The sequence below is a fragment of the Triticum aestivum genome, chromosome 6D (genome assembly GCF_018294505.1).
Source record: "Triticum aestivum cultivar Chinese Spring chromosome 6D, IWGSC CS RefSeq v2.1, whole genome shotgun sequence".
Classification (NCBI taxonomy): domain Eukaryota; kingdom Viridiplantae; phylum Streptophyta; class Magnoliopsida; order Poales; family Poaceae; genus Triticum; species Triticum aestivum.
In genome coordinates, this window is record NC_057811.1 from 226,139,209 (window position 1) to 226,165,497 (window position 26,289).

The window sequence follows — 26,289 nt, forward strand, 5'->3', positions numbered from 1 at the left end:
TTTGCTCTCAACTAGCAAAAAAAACTTTGGTGACCAACATCTTTGAAGTTGCTAAATCAAACCCATGGGATTTACCAAAGAATTCAAGATGGAGAAGATTAAAAAGACTATGGATCAGAAAATGGATTTGCAGAAGTTAATAGCCTTGGGCCTTTATGGTTAGCCATCAAGTATCCAGCGGTTGGTTTACTTGGTGACCTTGTTGGGAAGTGAAGTTTAAGCTCTGTTGGAAGAAGTGTCACAACTCACTGAAGGCGATGGGATGTCCTGGTGGTTTCCTTCACCAGAGGAAGTGCAGGACCTCCCTGACCTAGCTCGGATGTTTGGACCCATAGGGAATGGTTCCTACAGGACATGAAAAGAAGATAGTTAATTCAGCAGCATTTTTATTTTTCAGCACAACCCTCAGCAAAAAAAGCAATGTTTCTGAGAGAAGATATGCAAGTTCAGGGATATCTTATTTTCATCCATTAAACATGACGTATGTGAATGTTTAACTACTATCAAGGTCAGAAAAAAAGAGCATTATTGACAGGTGAGGGGCAAGAAACTCCTTCAAAATAATATAGAAGGTAAAACAGCAAAACAAGAACAAACTCATATACCTGATCCCCTGCATTAGGTCCATTTGAATGGAAGAGGATGGGCCGGCAGTGCTTGTCCTCATTCATCAAACTCGAGTTCTGGAAATGACCAATTAGAGATGATTTCCCTTGGATTCTGGCATAAGCAAGTGATGCTACTTTCTCGCTATTGAATTTCTCCTACTTCTTGCCATTGAAACTTTCCACATAAAAGCAAAAGGATGAGTATAACCTGTTGATAATTTACACTAGTTATAATACAATGTTCAAAGTCACCTTGGACGTTGCATCGTAGGACAATATAATCATTGTTGCCTTCATGCGACAAGCACTTGACAACATGATAATGCATATCATGGTCTCACCTGATATAATGGGACGCTGTGTTGAGGATTGGTCATATTTATGAAAGCATAGCCAACATTACATTTGTTCTGGAAAAGTGAATGCAATACACAAATCCTCTTTAATATATAGTTAGGCAAGACCATCTCGTCAAATATGAAACATTAGTTGCAAACAATTAATCTTGATTACCTTGAAGTCAATTGGCAAGTAAATAAAACTGTAAGTTCCCTTGTGATTTTTATCAATAGCGGTTAAAAGCATCTTTGAGGTGTACCGGAAATCCAAATGCGATTAGAACATATTTTTTTATAAGAGATTGAACATAAGCAGTTGCTAAACAAACTATAGCCAAAAGTAAGAATGTTTTGTACACATACTTGTTTGGAATATTCTTTATCATCAGTGTAGTCCGGGAGTCTTCACTCCGCAGAATACTGTCAACATCAAGCTAATACTTCCTTCTATTATCAGACTCATTAGCACCTAACTCATGTCTTCGGCTCCTCATCTGCTCACCAGGCCAATCAAATGATTGAAGTGGAACAGTCTGGGAGTCTTCACCCCGCAGAATACTGTCAACATCAAGCTCAGGCTGCCTTTTATTATCAGACTGATTACCACCTAACTCATTTCTTTGGCTCCTCATCTACTCACCAGGAAAATCAAATGATGGAACGGGAACCATATGACTCCTTCCATGGAACAGACCCCTCTGCTGAGGAGATGAGGTACCAATCTGTGCAGGAGACATGGCTAGATCCATACGATTTCCTCCAGTTTGAGAAAATATGTTATTAAGCCCCACTGAGTGAAGCTGAGTGCTAACAGGAAATCCTACGTTTCCAACACTACCACGGAGGAAACTTGGTGCTTCTATCAAATCTCTAGCATAACTATTCTGCCTATCCCAAACTGATGGATTGATTGCTAGTGCAGATCCAACATGATGATGGTACATGGGAGGTACATTCTCAAGGATGTGTGAAGGTGGTCTTTGAGGGAGTCCTGGACTAAGGGGTCCTCGGGCGTCCGGCCTGTTAGCCATGGGCCGGACTGATGGGCTGTGAAGATACGAAGACTAAAGACTGCACCCGTGTCCGGATGGGACTCTCCTTGGCGTGGAAGGCAAGCTTGGCGACCACATATGTAGATTCCTTTCTTTGTAACCGACCTTGTGTAACCCTAGATCCTCCCAGTGTCTATATAAACCGGAGGACTTAGTCCGGAGGGGGGATATATACATTACCATAGTCATACGGGCTAGGCCTCTAGGGTTTTAGCCATTACGATCTCATGGTAGATCAACTCTTGTAATTCTCATAATCATCAAGATCAATCAAGCAGTAAGTAGGGTATTACCTCCATAGAGAGGGCCCGAACCTGGGTAAACATCGTGTCCCCTGTCTCCTGTTACCATCGACCTTAGACGCACAGTTTGAGACCCCCTACTCGAGATCCGCCGGTTTTGACACCGACATTGGTGCTTTCATTGAGAGTTCCACTGTGCCGTCCCCAAAAGGTTTGATGGCCCCTTCAATCGTCAACGACAATACTGTCCAAGAAGAAACCTTCCTCCCCGGACGGATCTTCATGTTCGGTGGCTTCGCACTACGGGCCAACTCGCTTGGCCATCTGGAGCAGATCGATACCTACGCTGCCGGCCATCAGGTCAGATTCGGAAGCTTGAACTACGTCACGGACATCCGTGGAGACTTGATCTTCGACGGATTCCAGACCGCGGCGACTGCCCCTTGTCACCCCGATGAACATGACTTAAATATGTCATCGGACCGCATCCAGGAGATGGCTTCCGTAACTGCTCTGGCTTTAGATCCGGAGCAGACCGCACCCTCCGAGGACGGGAGGCTCAACCCCGCCACGGAGGTCGCAGATTCCGCGACATTGGAGCCACACATAGTCTTAACATCACACGATATCTGTGTCACCGGAATTCCGGACTTGTCTCCGGCTATAAGTTCCGAACCATGTGAGTCCGTGGACGCCGAAGTTGATCGATTACCGATCTTCGAATTCAGCACCGCAGACATCTTCCAGCATTCGCCCTTGGGTGATGTGCTAAATTCATTAAGAAATTTGTCCTTGAAGGGGGACTCACAGCCCAATTATGTCCGGTTTGAACTGGAGGCTGATGATGGGGGAGAATTCTGCTTCCCTCCCGCCACCCACTTCATAGCCACTGTGGAGGACTTAACTGACGTGCTTGATTACGGCTCCGAAGACATCAACGGTATGGATGACGATGCCGATGAGGAGCAGGGCCAAAACCCGCCGCTTACCGGACGCTGGACGGCCACTTCTTTGTATGACGTATACATGGTGGATACACCTAAAGAAACTAACAGCGATGACAAAGAGGATCCAGTTGAGGACAAACCTCCTGAGACACAGCCTAGACAACGGCGTCAGCGGCGCCGCTCTAAGTCACGTCGTGTAAAAGCCAACAACACCGGCACCGGAGAAAACAATACTCTGGACGATGCCAAAGACAATGAAGACCTTGTTCGGGCAATCTCCAAACAGGATGAACGGAATGATGGGCACGTTAGCCCTGATGAATAGGCCATACACGAAGACTCGGAGGTCAGTAATTATCTTCCGCTCTCCGAGGAAGAGGAGAGCCTCAGGAATGAGGATTTCATCATGCCTGAGGAACCTCTCAAGCAAGAGCGTTTTAAACGCCGGCTAATAGCCACCGCAAGGAGCCTGAAAAAGAAGCAGCTGCAGCTTCAAGATGACCAAGATTTGCTCAATGATAGATGGACCGAAATCCTGGCCGCTGAGGAATACGGCCTTAGTGGCCTAGCCAAAAATTACCCGAAGTGCTAATTGCTACCTCAGTTCGATGACGAGGCGCTGGCGCCCGTACCATCGTCTCACAACGTGGCCGACCGACCGCCACGCGGTCGGGATAAAGCGGCAACTCAAGCAGAACACCAGACCGCCCCACCTCGCCATAAGGGAAGGAATAAAATAGCTCGGGGTTATACAGACGACCTGGCCTAGACAGTAGAGCAGGACATACAAGATCGATCTACGGATCGCGAGGACGTGCCTTGACATGCGACAACGGCTACCTATTCGGATGTGACAAACCTAGCCACGCCCGGGCCGAAAACCGCAAACGGACTCCATCGGAGGTACGTTGCAGTGTGGCCCAATATAGAAGCGCCGCACACCCACTTTGCTTCACAGACGAAGTAATGGAGCACAAGTTCCCAGATCGGTTTAAGCCCATGAATATCGAATCATACGACGGAACAACTGATCCCGCGGTATGGATCGAGGACTTCCTCCTCCATATCCACATGGCCCGTGGCGACGACCTCCATGCCATCAAATACCTTCCATTAAAACTCAAAGGACCAGCTCGATACTGGTTAAACAGTCTGCCGGAAAACTCTATTGGCAGCTGGGAAGACTTGGAAGACGCCTTCCGCGACAACTTACAAGGAACATATGTCCGGCCACCAGATGCCGATGACTTAAGTCACATTGTCCAACAGCCTGGAGAGTCAGCCAGGAAGCTCTGGAGTAGGTTCTTAGTTAAAAAGAACCAAATCGTCGACTGTCCGAACGCGGAAGCCCTAGCGGCCTTCAAACACAGCGTCCGGGATGAGTGGCTTGCCCGCCACCTCGGTCAAGAAAAACCAAAATCCATGTCAGCCCTTACCGCTCTGATGACACGCTTTTGCGCGGGAGAAGACAGCTGGCTCGCTCATAGAAGCAACAACGCCAGCGATTCGGGCACTTCCGAAGTCCGAGACGACATTGGCAAGCCACGATGCAGCACACACAACCGTCGCAATGATAATGAAAGAACGCGCGACACAGCGGTCAACGTCGGATTCAGCGGTCCCAAACTCGGTCAATGGAAAAAGCCATTCAAGGCGAACAGAGACGGGCCATCCAACTTAGACAGGATATTGGATCGGCCCTGCCAGATTCACGGCCACCCCGACAAACCAGCTAATCATTTCAACAAAAGCTGTTGGGTCTTCAAGCAGGCAGGCAAGCTCAACACCGAACACAAGGGGAGGAGGCCGCCCGGTGATAGCGACGCAGAAGAGACCAACCAACCAAATACCGGGGGTCAGAAGCAATTTCCCCCCGAAGTAAAAACAGTAAACATGGTATACGCGACACACAACTCTATAAGGGAGCAGGAGAAGCACTCCCTCCGGACTAAAGATTACACTACGGCAACTTTAGTACAAAACGGTCTTATTAAACCGCATACCTTGTTGGCCATTAAGCCACCGGTCTCCATTCAACAGGATCGACCAATTCCGGAGCGGACATTGCAGTTCGGTTCCGCCGCCCACCTCATATACCTGCGAAATTTGTATCGCGCATACATAACTACGCACTTAAGATACCATGGGCATCGGGGGAAGCACAATACGGACAAGCCTGCAAGCATTTCTGTAACATTTTTTCTCTAAATTACTCTTTCTTTCTTCATTATCTCTTAAAAACAGGTGACGCAAAGGACAAACATCTAACTGAGTCTATCGGAGTTCGGATCCGTACACTCACCTAGGGGGCTACTTCCGACCAGGAATCCCCTCGCCGAGGACAGGCGGCGTAGACGTGCGACAGGAGGTCCAAAATAACTTTTTGTAGACCGCACTCTTTATTTCGAGCCTGTAATATGCCTTTTTCCTCCGCCTTCGACCCGAGGCATGTCAAATAGCCGGGGTTGTGGTCTTTTTATCTATAAAGTAACCATTGGCATATCACTCAGGTCCCAATAAACATAATCCGCATCCATCATTCGTTTCTTTTTCAAAAATGAATTTGGCCCCTATGGTTGTTTCACACACATACCTCGGCATAACCTGCCAGGGGCTCGGTATGGGAACAAATGAGTTGCCGACAAAGTCCGAACAGCTTTATAGCGTACTTCGGCGTCGCGAGTTTGGCCTTATATGCATCAGCTCCGAATCATGTCTTGGGTCAATGGTTGGGTTGCCCGGCTCCTGTGCTTGCTACCTTACGTTCCACTCTATCGGCTAGGGTAGTAAAGGGAGAACTACTGCGATTGTGCTTCCGGTTCATCTGGTCAAGCACCTCAGTAGAGAAACCCGAAAACCGACTGTCATGATGCTGCGAGAGCTGGTCAACCACTCGATGACTTATCGGAAACTTTCGCGATTCCCTCCGTATTTACGAAGGACCTTTTCTTCAGGTCATATATGTAACGCACCATATTGGAGTAAGTCGTACACATACCAGGGGCTATATCGTAGTCCCCCTATAAAACTCCTATGGCTAAGTGAAAGTGTTAACGCCCTATAGTCCGATTGCCTCGTTCACCGCATTGACACCTCCTTCACGGACCAAGACGTTGGGTCAAGAGTGCTCAGATGCTTTTCCGAACACCCCCGTATTTCCTACGAGGGGGCTGAAGCCGACGACTGGAAAACTTTCAGATCATATACAAACGGCCGCACAGGAGGAACAAAAGCCTTTTAGGCAAAACTAAAATATAGACTGATTATAAAAATTGTCTTTTACAATTCGGATACACTTCACTCGAATATTATGTCTTTCGAACGTTGACCCTCTATCAAGCGGGCAGCCTCTAAGACGTCCTCAAAATAATTCTCTGGTGTGTGATGGTCCTTGCCCTTGGGTGGACCCTTCACCGCAACATCGATGGCCTTCATCTTCCCCCAGTATGTCTTGACATGGGCAAAGGCCATCCGTGCACCTTCAATGCACGCCGACTGCTTAACGGCGTCGATACGTGGCACCGCATCAGCAAGCCGCTGCACCAAGCCAAAGTAGCTATTCGGAATAGGCTCAGTCGGCCATAGCTGGATTATGACGTTCTTCATGGTAGCGCCGGATATCCTATGAAGCTCGGCCCATTGGGACATCTGTTCATTCAGCAACATAGGGCGTTTTGATGCACTAAACTGTGACCAGAAAAGCTTCTCCGTTGCATATCCCTCTTGCACTTGGTAAAACTGCGCCGCATCAGAAGAGCTCTTCGGCAAGTCCAAAAACACGTCTGGAGAGCTCCACACTTGGTTAAGCCAAGCATAATTTGGATCGCCGAACTTAGTCTGTAATAAAAAGGGCTTACCAGCCGCAATCTCCCCAGTTTGTCGGACCTCCTCACGGGCCGCTCTGGATTCAGACCGCGCTTCTTTCGCCTCTCGCAAGGCCTTGTCAAGATCAGTCGTCTTGGCTTTATTCTCCTTCTCGGGGAATTCACAGCGGCTAGCGGCATTTTTTAGTTCAAGCGCCATCGTGGATATTTTCTCCTCGTCTTGGCGCCGAGCAGCCTGTTCGGCCTTTAACTCGGCCGATGCCTTTTCGGCAGCCGCATTAATAAATCGGGCCTGCTCCTTGGCCCGGGCTAGCTCCGCCCGAAGAATCTCAATGGCGGCGGCACCATCTGCAGCCATGCATATACCAGTATGCAATTTTCAGCGTCACGCTTATATTATAAACACGTATGTGTAATGAATGCTCCGAATACATACCTTGCGACTCGTGAGGATGGCTATTGATTAACGCAATATCATCCCCTGCCACATCAAGCTTCCGCTGCATCTCGGCAACTTCTGTAGTCCGGGCAGTCGTCAGGGGCAACACAGCCTGTGTTCCAATTAACCAGATTATTCCCTGAGCATTTCTTTTTGATCCTCGGATCGCCTCCCATGGGAAGCCAACCCGAGTCTCAGGGGCTACTACCTATACACAGGTGCATGTTGCAAATAAAATATAGTTGAAAATATTACATCACAAACCTCGAAGCCTCTTAGTAGGCTCATGAAGGCTTCATTCAATCCGCTCTTCGCGGACAGAATCCTCTCAACCACCGTAGACATCAAGGTACGCTGTTCCTCCAAGACATATGCCTTTCGTAGCATATCCCTCAACATATCCGGCGCTGCTGGGTCTTCGGAAGCCGTTGTAGGAGCACGACCATCCTTTGAAGGAACCTGTTCACTCGTCTCTAGAATCACCGCTGGTTGAAAACCGGATAGTCCGGGGCCTTCATTGTTGGCCCCCGAATCCCGGATGATGGGAGGTTCACCTTCGGGTACTGCCTCCTTCATCCCTCGCGCCGCTTGTCGATCAAGAAAAACCCTCCGAGACGACACTTCGGAGTCGTCCGCCTTATTGGGCGAGGAGGCCGGGGGAGGCGTCTCGCTTTCCATCATCTCTGGGAGAAGATCTCCCGAAGAAGAGGATCGCTCAGGAACTCTCTGCGCCGAACTGTTAAGACACACATGAATATTACGTGTCACTTCGATAACAGGAAAGGAACGAGATGTGATTGAAGCACCCCGGATTTACTTACGATTTTGTCAAAGGCCTATCCTCACGATGGAGATCTTCGACGGCGTCGCCTTCTAATCCCGAGCCGCCCGACAATGGCATCTTGCCCCTCTTGGGAGTCAGTTCCTCCCAACCTTCGGAGGTGGCCCTTTTCTTCCTGTATAGAGAAGGGATGCTTACCTCTCCTTCGCCTTTGTCTTCGGATGAAGAAATGTCGATTTCCCCGGACTCGGTGTCTAATTTACCTCCAGAACGAAGGCCATCCCTGGTCTTCCCACTCTCCGCCTTGCCCTCCTCCGCCGGTGCGTGATACGGTGCCGGTGCCAGCATCCTTGTTAGCACGGGGTCCGCTGAGTCTTCGGGAAGATGGGCCGGACACCTAATCCGTTCCGCTTTCTTTATCCAGCCCTGAAAAGAGATGGTTTGCTTGGTGTCTTACCACAGGATACCTGATTATGAGGTGTTCGGCGGACGGGTACTTACCGTAGTGTCCGGGTGGTTACAGTCAAGGCCGATGTCTTCTGTAGTATCCGGCCACTGCTTTCGTTTCCCGAAGAATAATTTCCACATCCCTTTGTGAGTAGTGCCGAAGAAGTGTTGAAGTGTCCGCGGCCCTTGGGGATTAAACTCCCACATGCGGAGAGGTCGCCTCTGGCACGGCAAGGTCCGACGGACCAGCATTACTTGAATAACATTGATAAGATCAATGTCCCTCTCGAGGAGGCTCCTTATGCGGCTCTGAAGAGTCTGTACCTCATCAATTGATCCCCAGTCCAACCCCTTATTAAACCATGACGCGAGCTGGATCGGAGGGTTGGGTCGAAACGCAGGCGCGACCGCCCACTTGGAGCCACGGGGCTCGGTGATGTAGAACCACTCCCGTTGCCATAAGTCGGAGGACTCGGTGAAGGATCCTTTTAGCCAAAGAGCGCTATTAAGCTTTCTCACGATGGCACCACCACACTCCGCCTGCTTCCCCCTATCATCTGCGGCTTCACGTGGAAAGTCTTAAGCCACAAGCTGAAGTGTGGAGGGATTCGAAGGAAGGCCTCGCACGTAACGATAAACACCGAGATAAGCAGAATAGAGCTCGAGGCCAGATCATGAAAATCCAGCCCGTAGTAGAACATGAGCCCTCGGACAAAGGGATTAAGGGAAAAGCCTAACCCTCGGAGGAAGTGGGAGATGAACACGACCCTCTCGCCAGATCTGGGGATGGGGATAACCTGCCCTTCGACAGGGAGCCGATGGAGAATTTCTGCAGTCAGATATCTTGCCGCCCTAAGCTTCGCAATGTCCTCCTCTGAAACAGAAGAAACGACCCACCGACCAGGAAGGCTGGATCCGGACATGACTAGAGCTTGTAGTGGTCGAAACTTGGGTTTTAGAACTCGAGATAGCAAGGACTGAGGAAGAAGGAAACGTGGAAGAGAAAGAGATGGGTGTGCACCCCTTTATAAAAGCCGTGAGTATCTATACGCCTACTCCTGGGCCTTAAGGCTTGCCTATCACCAAGGAGTTGTACCACAGAGACGGTTGGGTAACCCACGTCCGTGTTGATAAGAATCCCTTAATAAGGGGGACACGATCTCGTCTTGGATAAGACGTGCCAATAAAGCCGCGCCTCGATACCCGGGGCTAACAACGGGTTTAAAATAATGTCCCGACGGTGACATAGCGTCGTGCTATGAACAGTTGTCGGTGGACTGGATTTATAAATTATTATGCCCATTGTGGAAGTATACAAAACTTATGTTACAGGTCCGGACACGATCAATATGTCCGAAGACTATCTTGGAATTCGAAAGGAAAAACCCGCCTTGCAATGCCGAAGACAGATCTATGTGCCGGATACCTTGTCATTGAAGCCAGGTTCAGGGGCTACTGAGGGAGTCCTGGACTAAGGGGTCCTCGGGCGTCTGGCCTGTTAGCCATGGGCCGGACTGATGGGCTGTGAAGATACGAAGACCGAAGACTGCACCCGTGTCCGGATGGGACACTCCTTGGCGACCAAATATGTAGATTCCTTTCTGTTTAACCGACCTTGTGTAACCCTAGATCCTCCCGGTGTCTATATAGACCGGAGGACTTAGTCCGGAGGGGGTGATATATACATTACCAAAGTCATACGGGCTAGGCCTCTAGGGTTTTAGCCATTACGATCTTGTGGTAGATCAACTCTTGTAATTCTCATAGTCATCAAGATCAATCAAGTAGGAAGTAGGGTATTACCTCCATCGAGAGGGCCCGAACCTGGGTAAACATCGTGTCCCCTATCTCCTGTTACCATCGACCTTAGACGCACATTTCGGGACCCCCTACCCGAGATCCGCCGGTTTTGACACCGACAGTCTTGGCAATCCATGCATTTGTGCAGGCGGGGAGGATGGAACATTGTTTATAAATGATCCGAGGTTTGGCCACAGCACAGGAGAACTGGGGTCATGATGGAAGTTATTTGAATTATTCCTAATTAAATGCTAGCCACGGAGAGGGATGCTTCCACTTCTTGAAAAACAAAGAGCTGTAAACGAATAAATATGCCCAAGCAAGCAATGCTTAAATTAAATAACAGATATTACTTGATTTGGATGCAAAGCACTTCATAATTGCAATTGCTTCACAATTCTAATAAAAACCTAAAATTTTATTTTATTTTGAAACCCCAATAATTTGTTATCATCTTTATAAATTTGTGTATGTACGGTGTGTACTAGACATGAACAACAACAACACAAGGAAGATTATGTTGGAGACATGCCCTAGAGGCAATCATGTATGATGATATTTCCTATGTGTTTATGAGTAAAGATAGTCCTTGGACATTATCAATGATGTGTATCAGCAAGTACGTGACTTGTTTGTGGGACTATTCATTGTATGATGACTGTCCTAAAAGGTCCCTAGTCGAAAGGGATGTGTGGACGCGCAGCCGACTAGACTAGCATATGACATAGTCGATGGCTTGGTCTCACTAGCCATGGAGCATCGGATCCTAACCGGATAATATGGACTTGGAAGGATCTGGTCGGATTCGACGTAGTCGTATCCGAGTCGAGATAAGGTCTGAGTCAGACATACCCAACTATGAGACGCAACGATATGTCATCTGTGAGTCTCTAGTACAACATATGTTCTACGTCCTAAGACCTGAGCTGGCACATGTACTCGGGATGGTGACAGACCTGCTTTGGGCCGACCAAACGCTACTCCATGTCTGGGTAGTTACAAGGGTAGGTTTCAGGCTTGTCCAGACCCATCCTGCGAGACATGGTCGAGCAAGATGGGATTTGCCCCTCCGACCAGGAGAGATATACTTTGGGCCCCTCGTGTGATTCGACCAGGATAAGCATGGCCATGCGACAAGGATTATGAGATAATCTGGTTTGTGGTCGGCATCACTGAAATGAGAAAGAGGTCAGGCAATTACAAAGATGACAATCTCGCCTTGAGCCCGACAACATATATCGTGTGGGCAAAGGGAACAGAAGTGTGACATGTTGTACAGGTTCGCCGAACCAGCTTCATCGTCTGCTTGGTGGTCGGCACGCCTTGCTAGAGGCCGCTACCAGCCATGTAGTCCGGAGGTGATCCGAACTGCGACCAAGACGGCTTGAACCTAAGGGGTGCGCGCTTAAGGGAAGGAACCTACGAGGTCGGACCCGAGGACACTGGTCGGATGTGATCCGAGCTGTATTCGGATTGTGGCCGAGTAGAATTATGGGCTTTAGGGTCCGTGCGAGGCCCAAGTGTTGAGCCCGCGACGGACGCCTATATAAAGTGGGGGTGCCGCACACTCATGCGATTGATCGCTTCGGCGCAGTCACTAGGGTTTGCATGTGTTGCGAATAGACACCTCCACTCGCCGCCGGTTCTGTGATCGGACCTAGCAGTCCGCCGCACGATGTTCCTCCTGCATGTGTGGATATCGTTAGAGGCGGTGTACCTGCGCTGCTCTGGTGAACCTGTACGAGGAATCCGACGACCGGCTGTTCGACGGAGATTGGACGAGGAGGAGACGAACCACGCGGACGTGCTGCCCCAACTCTTCTTTCGCTGCACGGCACTGCGCGTCTAGTGGTAACAAACTGATCCGTCTCCCGTAGCATGTTCTTGGTTGTTCTGCGTGTATGAAATTTTAATTTGAAGTCGACGCATCCTACCGTGGAACTCAACAGTGGTATCAGAGTCTCTGCTATAGGATTTGGATTCAGATCGTATGCATATTAGATATGTGGAGGCAGTAGATGAGATCTGTTGTCGTTGATGAGATCGGCTATGTGCACGGTTGATGAGATCAACTGCACACGGGGAATGATGTGGCTATGTTTTCTGATGATCGGGGATGATGAGGTCGTGACACAACCTACCCCTACCGGTCGGTATCCGCCATCGGGGTTAACAGTGAAACGTAAATCTGAATCGGAATCGCGATGATCGATAAGATCGATCAGATCAGAAAATTCGGCGTGATCGGAGTTCGGATGTGATCTTTGATTTCCAAAAACGTCCGGCGCTGCCCGGACCCGCGAGGGGCGGTGCCCCTTCGAACCCCGCCCGCTAACCGGCTAGTGGGACCGCCATGTGCGTAGCGCCTTGTATTTTGTACACGATCACTCAAACCGGTAGAATGTGATTCTATGCATAACTTTATTTTGCAGGGTTTGATGTGAATAGTATGGCTCATGTGTATGTGATGCATGTGTAAATTTCATGAGGACATGACTACCTTGGATATGACCAAAAATATTGCATGCACGCATATTTGTCAGGTGATTTCTAGTGCAAACTATTCAATTATCTATTTATTTTATCCAGAACAAAAATACTTCACACACTTTTGTGTTTTGTCTAATTGCAGGTGTATGGGACATTTGTACAATCCACATATGAAGATAAGGGAAAAGGAGAAGTTTAGGTTCTGTCCAAAAAGTCCTCTCACATCACTTTTGGGCCAAGAGAAGATAGAGTCCAAGTCTCTCACATTTTGGATTCAGATTCGGACTTCACAGACATACCTGACTCAAAACGCCAACAACTTTTTCATACGGACTCCGAATTGGGTGATTCTTTTTTGTTGGAAAGTAGATTTCGTGCTCTTTCCAACCCAATTGGATTCACCTTCAAATTCGTCCGGAGCATTGAGATATCGACGAAACTATCTGACGCTGCTGCAGAATCCGAGTCAAACAACAAGTCCAAAGGTGGTGCATCACCTCCACTTGTGCCCATGAGCCTTGTATGACCTAGGGTTAGTTTTAGGCTGCCTTGGGACGTCCTCCCACCTCCTTGGCCGCCACCCCTTGCTCCTGTATAAGTAGATCCATCTAGTTGCTTTTTGCTTGGGATTTGTTTAGTTAAAAGTTAGCCATTGCAACTTCGTGTATTTTGTTTGTGTCCAACGACCAGACCAAGATCGCTCTCGGATCCCCACCATTATCAATACTTCATACATATTTGCAATATTCAGATGGCATTATCATATTCTTGCTTGTTCTTCGATTGCAAGATGCAACTATCACTTGATAGAGGCGAGGGTGTCCCGATTTTTCGATGAGATGATAACTATCGATTTGGTAGAGATGACTTTGACGATCCGACTACAAACGTGCAACAACGTTGCGCCTTAGCAATCGCGAAACCAATCTTCGAGAGGTTACCAACGATGCCGGAAGCACGATCAGCCTGACCACGAAGGTCTATTCCTGCATGCAATCGAAGAATAAGAAATAATATGATAATGTCATCTGAATATTGCAAATATGTATGAAGTATTGATAATGGTGGGGATCCGAGAGCGGTCTTGGTCTGGTGGTTGGACACAAACGAAGTACACGAAGTTGCAATGGCTAACTTTTAAGTAAACAAATCCCAAGCAAAAAGCTACCAGATGGATCTACTTATATAGGAGCAAGGGGTGGCCGCCAAGGAGGTGGGAGGACATCCCAAGACAGCCTAAAACTAACCCTAGGTCGTACAAGGCTCATGGGCCCAAGTGGAGGTGATGCAACACCTTTGGACTTGTTGTTTGACTCGGATTCTGCTGCAATGTCAGATAGTTTCATCGATATCTCAACGCTCCAGACGAATTTGAAGGTGAATCCAATTGGGTTGGAAAGGGCACGAAATCTACTTTCCAACAAAAAAAGAATCACCCAATTCGGACTCGGTATGAAAAAGTTGTTGGCGTTTTGAGTTAGGTATGTCTGTGCAGTCCGAATCTGAATCCAAAACGTGAGAGACTTGGACTCTATCTTCTCTTGGCCCAAAAGCGACGTGAGAGAACTTTTTGGACAGAACCTAAACATCTCCTTTTCCCTTATCTTCATATGTGGATTGTACAAATGTCCCATACACCTGCAATTAGACAAAACACAAAAGTGTGTGAAGTATTTTTGTTCTGGATAACATAAATAGATTATTGAATAGTTTGCACTAGAAATCACCTGACAAATATGCGTGTATGCAATATTTTTGGTCATATCCAAGGTAGTCTTTTTCTCATCAAAATTATACATGGCCTGCGTGTCATGTTTGTCAGCCGGCAGGAGCCAAAGTGTTGTCATTATATTGTATAACGACCTGCGTGTCGACTTGTGACTCTATGTAAAAATCATTACTAGTAGTAGTAGTTGGCTAATAGAGATCAGGTTGGTGGCTTGGTGTCCCGGCGTGACAAACAAGATGGAGTTCCTAGATGGTCATCGGAGTCGGAGCCGACCTGGAAGAACATCCATGAAGGAGCCATACTATTTCACAATATATGTTTATTTCTGATTGTTATGCTTCTTGTTTTCTATGCATGTTAGAATGGTAGAAATATCCCTCGTTAATATCAAGCAATTTGCCATTCCCGATGTTGCACCTTCGCACATCAAGTACGTCTAGTAGTGGCTCATAAAATTGGGGTGGTGCTAGGTGTCCTTGAACTGAAGGGTTCGTGTCGGACACGAACATGCACTGCATTAGGTTAACTTGACAAGGCTATCAAAACGGTTTTGGGCCTTGTGGCAAAGGAGGTCGGGAGCCGGGGTATAAGATACCTACCTGACCGACAGGAGTCGTATAGAGATACGATTAGCAAGGAGTTGCTTACCGGATAGGCATGTTGTCTAGCAGTGATGCTAAAGCTCACTAGTCACATGTGCTAGTCGGATCCTGAATCACTGAGAGTTTGCGGAGGGATGCTGACTTCAGTGGGAGTATTTATGTTTAAGTCTAGAATTACTCTACATAAACACATTGCTTAGTGATTGCATATTTTTCTATTGTAGATCAATGGCACCACCTGCTCAACCCAACTTTGCATTAAAATCAATTCTGGAAAAGGATAAACTGAATGGAACAAAGTTTACCACCTGGTATAGAAATTTGAGAATTGTTCTCAAGCATGATAAAAATGAACATGTTCTAGAGGATCCACTTCCAGAGGAACCTGCGGATAATGCTAATACCACCACTAAGAATGCCTACCAGAAACTCGTTGATAAATCAACGAAGATCAGCTGTCTGATGCTGGCTTGTATGGAGCCCGATTTGCAACAGCATTTCAAAAATGTTGACGCTTACGATATGATCGAGAGTCTCAAGAGCATGTTTCAGACACAGGCTAGGACCGAAAGGTTCAACGTCTGGCGATCCTTGATGGATTGCAAGCTGAAGGAAGGTGATCCACCGAGCCCACATGTGATCAAGATGATCGGATATGTGCAAGCTTTGAATCGGTTGGGCTTCCCGCTCTTGGATGAGCTGGCTACTGATGCAGTTCTTGGTTCTCTTCCGCCCAGCTATGTGACGTTCATCTCGAACTACCATATGCATGCCATGGATAAGAAGCTCACTGAATTGCATGGGATGCTCAAAGTGGCAGAGCAGGATATTAAGAAAGGCACACATCAAGTGTTGATGGTGCAGAAATCGGCTAAGTTCAAGAAGAGTTAGTCCAAGAAGAAGGCTAAGGCAAAGGGCATGGAGACGGTAACCTCTGCCGATGCTCCAAAGTCTGGACCGGACTCGAAGACCATTTGCTACCATTGCAAGGAAACTGGTCACTGGAAGAGGAATTATAGCAAGTGGCTTGCGAAGCATGGCAAGAAGGCCAGAAATGCTGCTTCAGGCAAAGGTACACTTGTTACATATATTATAAACATTTACCTTGCTGACATACCTAGTAGCTCTTGGGTATTTGATACCGGATCGGTTGTTCATATTTGCAACTCGATGCAGGGCTGGTAAGAACTAGGCGTGTGGCACAAGGGGAGATTGACATCAGGGTCGGCAACAAAGTAAGAGTTGCTGCGTTGGAGGTCGGCATGATGCAGCTCCAGCTTCCTTTTGGATTTATTATGGAATTTAATAATTGTTATTACATTCCTGCACTTAGTCAGAACATTATTTCTGCCTCATGCTTGATGAGTCAGGGTTATGAATTCAGTTTAAAGGACAATGGTTGTTCATTTTATTTGAATGGTATGTTCCACAACTATGCACCCATTGTTGATGGGTTATTTATATTGAATCTGGAACAGAAATCGGTCTATAACTTGAATGTCAAGAGGCATAAGCCTAATGAGATAAATCCAACATACTTCTGGCATTGCCGGCTTGGACACATTAGTCTGAAACGCATGAAGAAGCTCCATGATGATGGGCTCCTAACTTCGTCCGACTTCGGGTCGTTCGAGACATGCGAATTATGCTTGCTCGGCAAGATGACTAAGTCTCCTTTTGCAAAGAGTTGCGAAAGGGCGTCCGAGCTGTTGGAACTGATACACAGTGATGTGTGTGGACCAATGAGCACAACTGCCAGGGATGGCTATCAGTACTTCGTGACTTTTACCGACGACTTGAGTAGATATGGATATATCTATTTGATGAGGCACAAGTCGGATACTTTCGAAAAGTTCAGAGAGTTTCAGAATGAGGTTGAGAATCAGCTCGGCAAAACTATAAAACTTCTATGTTCAGATCATGGGGGTGAGTACATGAGCCAGGAGTTTGATGATCATCTGAAAAGCCGAGGTATAGTACCTCAGCTCACACCTCCGGGTACGCCACAAAGAAACGGCATGTCGGAACGGAGGAATAGGACCTTGTTGGACATGGTCCGGTCTATGATGAGCAAATCAGATTTACCCTTGTCATTCTGGGGATATGCTCTAGAAACTGCAGCTTTCACACTTAACAGGGTACCATCAAAATCCGTAGACAAGACACCACATGAGATGTGGACCGGGAAGAGTCCCAGTTTGTCTTTTCTAAATATTTGGGCTTGCGAAGCATTTGTCAAGCGACTTATGTCAGACAAGCTTACACCTAAGTTGGATAAATGCATATTTGTGGGATATCCGAGGGAAACCTTGGGATATAGCTTCTACAACCGGGAAGAGAACAAAGTGTTTGTTGCTCGGAATGGGGTTTTCCTTGAGAAAGAGTTTCTCAGTCGGGAGGACAGTGGGAGGACATTCCGACTTGAAGAAATTCGAGGACCACACGGGGACGGCTCGGCTGGTGATGAGATCATACCGGAGTCAGTCAGGGAACCCGTAGTGGAAGCGGCACCGGAACCACGGAGGTCGGAGAGATTGCGCAGAGTGCGTGATGTATTGTTGCTAGAAAACGACGAGCCAGCTACATATGTGGAAGTGATGGTGAGCCCAGATTCCAAGGCATGGCTGGAGGCCATGAGATCCGAGTTAAAGTCCATGGATGAGAATCAAGTCTGGGACTTGGTTGATCGCCGCTGGCGTAACGGCCATTGGTTGCAGATGGGTCTTTAAGAAGAAAACCGATGTGGATGGAAATGTTCTGATTCACAAAGCTCGGCTTGTCGCTAAGGGTTATGGACAAGTTCAAGGAATTGTCTACGACAAGACTTACTCGCTGGTAGCGATGCTGAAGTCGGTGAGGATCGCACTAGCTATAGCTGCATATTTTGATTACGAGATATGGCAGATGGATGTCAAGACGGCTTTCCTTCACGGAAATTTAACCGAGGACGTGTATATGATACAACCCGAGGGTTTTTCTGATCCGACTAGCACTAGTAAGGTATGCAAGCTCAAGAGATCCATTTATGGGTTGAGGCAAGCATCTCAGAGCTGGAAAATTCGTTTTGATGAGGTCGTCACTAGTTTCGGCTTCATCAAAAGCGAAGAGGACTCTTGTTTATACAAGAAGTTAAGTGGGAGCTCGATAGTTTTTTTGATCTTTTATGTGGATGACATATTGTTGATCGGGAACGATGTTTCGATGCTGAACTCGGTCAGGGAGTCATTCAATGGCAAGTTTTCGATGAAGGACCTTGGTGAGGCAATGTATATTTTAGGCATTAAGATCTATAGAGATAGATCGAGGAGGCTGCTCGGCTTAAGCCCGAGCACGTACATAGATAAAAGTATTGAAGCAGTTCAACATGAGTGAGGCGAAGAAAGGGTTCTTGCCACTCTCACATGGTATAAGGCTAAGCGAGACTCAGAGTCCTTCGTCATCTGATGAGCGAAGCAGGATGAGTAGGATTCCTTATGCCTCGGCAATTGGATCCATCATGTATGCCATGATATGTACAAGGCCTGATGTTGCTTTTGTAATAAGCCATACAAGCAGATACCAGGCTAACCCCGGTGAGAGCCACTTGGCAGCGGTAAAGACTATTTTGAAGAACCTGAAAAGGACTAAAGAGATGTTCCTAGTTTATGGAGGTGAGGAAGAGCTCGTCGTAAGGGGTTATGCCGATGCTAGTTTCCAAACCGACAGAGATGATTGTCGATCATAGTCCGGATTCGTGTATGTCATGAACGGAGGAGCAGTGAGTTGGATGAGTTCCAAGAAAGATACGGTGGCTGATTCTACCACAGAAGCCGAATACATTGCGTCTTGTGAAGCTGCAAAGGAAGGTGTTTGGATCCGGCACTTTTTGGATGATCTTGGTATTTTCCCAGCCTCGGTAAAACCATTGGACCTTTATTGTGATAATTCTGGTGCCATCACACAAGCCAAGGAGCCGAGGAATCACCACAAGGTCAGACACATAGATCAGAAATATCACCTGATACGAAAGATCGTAAAGAATAGTGATGTAGAGTTATGCAAAATTCACACGGATGCAAATGTTGCAGATCCATTGACTAAGCCGCTTCCACAACCCAAGCATGAGGGGCACGTTAGAGCTATGGGAATTCGATGTCTATTTAATTGACTCTAGTGCAAGTGGGAGTCTGTTGGAGATATGCCCCAGAGGCAATCATGTATGATGATATTTTCTATGTGTTTATGAATAAAGATAGTACTTGGACATTATCAATGATGTGTATCAGCAAGTACGTGACTTGTTTGTGGGACTATGCATTGTATGATGACTGTCCTAAAAGGTCCCTAGTCGAAAGGGCTGTGTGGACGCGCAACCGACTAGACTAGCATATGACACGGTCGATTGCTAGGTCTCACTAGCCATGGAGCATTGGATGCTAACCGGATAATATGGACTTGGAAGGATCTGGTCGGATTCGACGTAGTCGGATCCGAGTCGAGATAAGGTCTGAGTCGGACATACCCAACTATGAGACGTAGCGATATGTCATCTGTGAGTCTCTAGTACAACATACGTTCTATGTCCTAAGACCTGAGCTGTATATGTACTCGGGATGGTGACAGACCTGCTTTGTGCCGACCAAACACTACTCCGTGACTGGGTAGTTACAAAGGTAGGTTTCAGGCTTGTCCATACCCATGCTGCGAGATATGGTCGAGCAAGATGGGATTTGCCCCTCCGACTAGGAGAGATATACTCTAGGCCCCTCGTGTGATTTGACCAGGATAAGCATGGCCATGCGACAAGGATTATGAGATAATCTGGTTTGTGGTCGGCATCACTGAAACGAGAAAGAGGTCGGGCATCACAAGGATGACAATCTCGCCTTGAGCCCGACAACATATATCGTGTGGGCAAAGGGAACAGAAGTGTGACATGTTGTACAGGTTCGCCTAACTAGCTTCATCGTCTACTTGGTGGTCGGCACGCCTTGCTAGAGGCCGCTACCAGCCATGTAGTTCGGAGGTGATCCAAACTGCGACCAAGCCGGCTTGAACCTAAGGGGTCGCGCGCTTAAGGGAAGGAACCTACGAGGTCGGATCCGAGGACACTGGTCGGATGTGATCCGAGCTGTATTCTGATTGTGGCCGAGTAGACTTATGGGCTTTAGGGTCCGTGCGAGGCCCAAGTGTTGAGCCCGCGACGGACGCCTATATAAACTGGGGGTGCCGCACACTCATGCGGTTGATCGCTTCGGCGCAGTCACTAGGGCTTGCATGTGTTGCGAATAGAGACCTCCACTCGCCGCTGGTTGTGTGATCGGACCTAGCAGTCCGCCGCACGACGTTCCTCCTGCACGCGCGGATACCGTTAGAGGCGTTGTACCTGGGCCGCTCCGGCAAACCTGTACGAGGGATCCGACGCCCGGCTGTTCGAGGGAGTTCGGACGAGGAGGAGACGAACCACGCGGACGCGCTGCCCCAACTCTTCTTCCGATGCACGACACTGCGCGCCTAGTGGTAACGAACTGTGATCCATCTCCCGTAGCATGTTCTTGGTTGTTCTGCGCGTAGGAAATTTTAATTTGAAGTCGACGCATCCTACCGTGGAACTCAGCAGATTATGGTATCCAAATTTATCTCCTTCAACAAGATCAAATGAGTGTCCATTTAGGTTACCAGAGCCCACTTTATGGAGGTGCCTGCAGTCCACCACCTCAACTGGTCTTGAGTTGCTATTCGTGCCAATTGGTGGCATGGTGTTGTAAGGGGCACCATTAGTTAACCTGTACATGCCTTGAACACTAAAATTCATGTGTCCATTCATCTGACCAAGTGAGTGGCTAAACTCACCAAGGGTGGCTTGATTTACACAAGATGTAATTCCAAGTGGAGAGGATAAATCTTGCAGTGTGGTTGATGATCGGCCCAGAAATGATGCATCTCTCAATGGGCTCACTGATGGGATGCTCCCATTTACAAGCCAGTGAAAGTGTTGGTCGTCAAATTAGTCGAACCTTGTAGAATATCATACAGGTCAGGAACTACAACTATTATTCGAAGAAAAACATATGCTGAGGTAAAATCAAAAGTATTACCAGAAGAAGCCATTGAAGGGCTAATTGTGCATGGATTCCGCAGTTTGTATACAACAAACTCTACTTGCACAAATTCTGGAGAGAAATGCTACATCAAGCTGTTATAAAGAGAAACTAAATGATTTCCAAAGCCATTATAAGATTACAATATTTATCTTCCTTGGTTAAAGATTTGGATATTGGAAATAACTAGGATAGGTCATATCGCTGCATCAGAGAGAAATTTCATTAAGAGCAGGAGCAGAGCCCTATACAAGAAGAGAAGAACTACTCTTTTGCCAACATGTTTTATGACTACATGTTCAATTATTCAATCTACCATTGAACTAATTATTCTTGCACGCCTCAACCTATAGATGAACATGAAAGGTCAAGTAAGATACCGTTTAGTACCACCAAGATGGTTGTTCACTACTTTGATTTTCTTGCCCGATGTATCATTCCTGTGTAAAGCAAGTAATATATGCAGCTTCAGCTCCTTTGATATCATAAAATTCAATTTTTTTGCGATGACCCTTTTGTGGTGTGTCATGAATCTGCGATTACAAAACTAGCATGTGTTAAGTCCATGTTGTACTAGTAGTAAGTTAATGTAAGATCATACCTCCTTGATTTCACCATAGTCGCCAAATATCCGACAGAGATCATCATTTGCTACCGATCGATCAATATTGTACACCACAAGAGTTCCCTGGTTAAGATCCTTCTCTGAAGGATTATCCTATGGTAAAAGTGACAATAATTAGCATTCCACTTCTACACATATGCATGAGGCCTATATCTTAAGAAAGAAGAACCTGATTAACTACGGAAAAACAACTCACACCATAATTATTAACATATGCATCACAACTAGAATCATGTACTCCTTTCGTTCCATATTACTTGTCGCTCAAACAGATGTAGAGCAGATATATCCGTTTGAGCGAAAATTAATACGGACCAGAGGGTGTATTAAAAAATCAAGGTTAGAAAGCAGAAGAGAGCTCATTCTGGGTTGCGTGACAACTGAAAAACTGATGGTTACCTTCGGAATGGAGTACTGTATGTCAAGTTTTCTACCTCTCAGTGACTTATTGGAAACGCACTCATGGCATTTCCTTCAGACCTTATATCATAGTAAGATATCATCAGAAAACTGTGATGTTTACATGCAGTGTAAAGGGTTCGGATGTCTCCATAATGTTGTGAGGAAACAATAAACAGGTTTCACTTTTCAGGAATCAAACCTGATGTACCAGAATAATGATGAGTTGGAACAGGCAGGTGAAAAGTAACACACCTCAAATATGAGCTTTAACTCAGAGTCCTCAATATTGCTATTGATGATACGAACAAAAAGGGTTCTGGAAGGGTGTTCCCCATGCAGATGTCCGCCATTCAGTGTGCCATTTAGAAACCCAAGCCCGTCATTACCTCCACCTTTAAGTTCTTGCAATTTTTTATTTTCATCAGTTTCGAGTTCCATACCACCCTGATGTAGGGTGAGACCCTAAACGGCCGATCTTTCACGAAAGGAGCGGATCCCGTCCAAGAACACGAAGAACACAAGGGGGAAACGAGGGGAAACACAAGAGAGATCACTAAACCAACAAGATATAGTGTCACATATGCTAGACCCTCGAAACACAAGTGCAGATACACGATCCAAAGTCAACAAAGGACGATACAAAGGGTAACTGGTTCTTCTCCTAGAGGAGGTCTTGATGGGGCCTCCCAAGAGGGGGTCTTGAATCCAAGGGGATCTTCTCCGTAGAGGGGCCGCGGTCTCTCTCGAGGAGATGATCTGTATGGATGAGCAAAAGCTATCCTCACATTTGAGCTAAACCAATGCTAACCCTAAAAAGAGGTGGAGAAGTCATATATATAGAATTTGGGGGGCGAAGGGGTACATGGGCCTCGGCCCAACATCATGCACGCAGGCACTGTCCGGATGATCCGGCCTTCGGGAGCCTAGATGATCCGGGTCGGCGTCTGGATGATCCGGCTGTGTCGTGGCCGCCGCGGAGGGTCCGGATGTCCGGGGCCTGGTCCGGATGTTCGGGTGTAGCCGGATGATCCGGGCTTGGGTCCGGATGTCCAGGGCCTGGTCCGGATGTTCGGGTGTAGCCGGATGACCCGGGCCTGGGTCTGGATGATCCGGCTTCAGGGTGAAGCTTCGGTTGTCTTTGGGCGTGGTAGCCGGATCGTCTGGGCCGGTAGCCGGATCGTTCGGCGACGGTCCGGATCGTCCGGGCTTCTGCTGACTTTGCCCTTCTTCTTCTCCGTCTTCACGTCCAACTTCCTCTTTGGATTCTCCTTGCTCCTGAGCGTCTCCATGGCTAACTCCTTGATATCTGAGTATGCACAATGTCTCCATTTGAGGTAGTAGCCATGTCTCATGTTCATCGAAGTGGAATTGTGAGATGAGAGATGTCACCTCGGTTTCGAGAGCTCTTGCACGTGCTCGAGTCATGGGTCCATTTGGCACTTGGTGAGACGATGGTAGGTCTGTGGGGATGACCTTGGGATGCTCCGCATCATCTCCCCTCCATTGGGAAAGATCCGACCTCGGATCGAAATCCTCATCACCATGGTAGGGCGAGAGATCTTTGATGTTGAATATGTCGCTCATGGACTACTTCTCGCGTGGGATATCGATCTTGTATGCGTTGTTGTTGTAGCGTGCAAGCACCTTGAAGGTACCATCAGCTCGTGGTAGTAGTTTGGACTTGCGTTCGTTGGTGAAGCGGTCCTTGCAAGGGTGTAGTCACACAAAATCTCCAATGTTGAATATCATGGGTCGCTTGTTGACGTTGAGCTTGGTCGCGAGTCATTGTACTTGGCGCTCGATGGTGTGCCTTGTATCTTCATGCATCTTCTTGAGGTGGTTGACTCGGGCACTCGCGTCCATGTTTGTGCGCTCTTGTGGTGGTAGAGGTAGAATGTCCAATGGGGACAACGGGTTGAAGCCATAGACGACCTCGAAGGGGGGCTTGCCGGTAGTCTTGTGTCTTGCACGGTTGTAGGTGTACTCGGCGATAGGTAGGCACTCCTACCACTCCTTGATGTTCTTCTTGATCAAGACGCGTAGTAGAGTGGATAGTGTTTGGTTCGTCACCTCCGTTTGGTCGTCGGTTTGTGGATGGTATGCCGTTGAGAATAGGAGCTTGATTCCGAGCTTGGTGCATAAAGTCTTCCAAAAGTAACTCAAGAACTTGACGTCGCGGTCCGAGACAATCATCTTTGGCACTCCATGAAGTCGCAAGGTTTCCGTACAAAAGAGATTGGCAACATTTGAAGCATCGTCTATCTTGTTGCAAGGAATGAAATGTGCCATTTTAGAGAATCGGTCCACAACAACAAACACGGAATCCTTTCCATTTCTAGTTCTAGGCAAACCAAGCACAAAATCCATGCTAATATCTTCCCATGGGTGATATGAAATTGGAAGTGGCATGTAAAGGCCATGAGATTGAGCTTTAGACTTAGCTTTGCGACATGTAGAGCATCGGTTGGTGAAGCGGATGACGTCGCGAAACATCTTTGGCCAAAAATAGTTCTTGGAGAGCGTAGCAAGGGTCTTGTCGCGCCCAAAATGTCCCATTAGTCCTCCTCCATGAGATTCTTGCAAAAGCAACAAACAAAGAGAAGACTCGGGGATGCAAAGTTTGTTAGCTCTCATAAGATATCCATCTTTGATGTAATAGCATTCCCAAGATGTATGCGTCAAACATTTGGCATAAGGGATGGAAAAAGTAGGATCATGCTCATACAAGTCTTTTATGTGCTCAAAACCAATGACATTGAATTCAAGTTGAGTGACAAGCATGCATATACGGGAAAGCGCATCCGCCACAACATTTTCCTTACCTTTAATATAATTGATGACATAAGGAAAAGACTCAATAAATTCACTCCACTTAGCATGACGCTTGTTCAACTTAGTTTGACCCTTAAGATATTTATGTGTTTCATGATCGGTGTGGATGATGAATTCATGAGGGCAGAGGTAATGTTCCCATTCACGCAAAACTCGCACTAAAGCATATAGCTCTTTGTCATAGATGGGGTAATTGAGTTGCGCGCCGGAAAGTTTCTCACCAAAATATGCTATGGGGCGCTTCTCTTGCGTTAACACACCTCCTATGCCATTACCACTAGCATCGCAATGAATTTCAAAAGGTTTGTCAAAGTTGGGTAATGCAAGCACGGGAGCATGAGTAAGCAAATTCTTAAGCTCATTGAATGCGCTATCTTGAGATGGTCCCCAAACAAAGGGTGCATTCTTCCTTCTCAAAGCATGTAAAGGTGAAGCAATGGTGCTAAAATCCTTCACAAATCTACGGTAGAAACCGGCTAAACCAAGAAAACTACGCACTTGTTGCAAATTTGTTGGTTGGGGTCAAGTTTTAATAGCATTTATCTTAGATTCATCAACATGAACACCCTTAGAAGATACTACAAAACCCAAGAAAACAAGCTTATCTACACAAAAAGGCATTTTTCCATATTAGCATAAAGTTGCTCTTTTTGAAGAGTTTGTAGCACGGTGCGAAGGTGGGTGACATGCTCTTTGAGAGATTTGTTAAAAACAAGGATATCATCGAAGTAGACAACAACAAATTCACCAATATAAGGGCGAAACACATAATGCATAAGGCGCATGAAAGTACCGGGTGCTTCCGATAAACCCATAGGCATGACTAACCACTCATACAAACCAAACTTTGTTTTGAAAGCGATTTTCCATTCATCACCCTCTTGTATGTGTATTTGATAGTAACCACTTTTAAGATCAATTTTGGAAAAGATAGTGGCACCGCTAAGTTCATCTAGCATATTGTCAAGGCGTGGAATTGGATACCTATAGCGAACGGTGATAGCATTGATGGGTCTACAATCGGAACACATGCAAAAGCTACCGTCTCTTG

General features: G+C 47.0%; 1 pseudogene; it reads right to left on the reverse strand.

Moving 5' to 3' along the window:
- Positions 1–216: 216 nt before the first annotated feature.
- LOC123142568 (protein MEI2-like 4) overlaps positions 217–26,289 on the reverse strand; it is a 104,942-nt pseudogene continuing 78,869 nt past the window's right edge.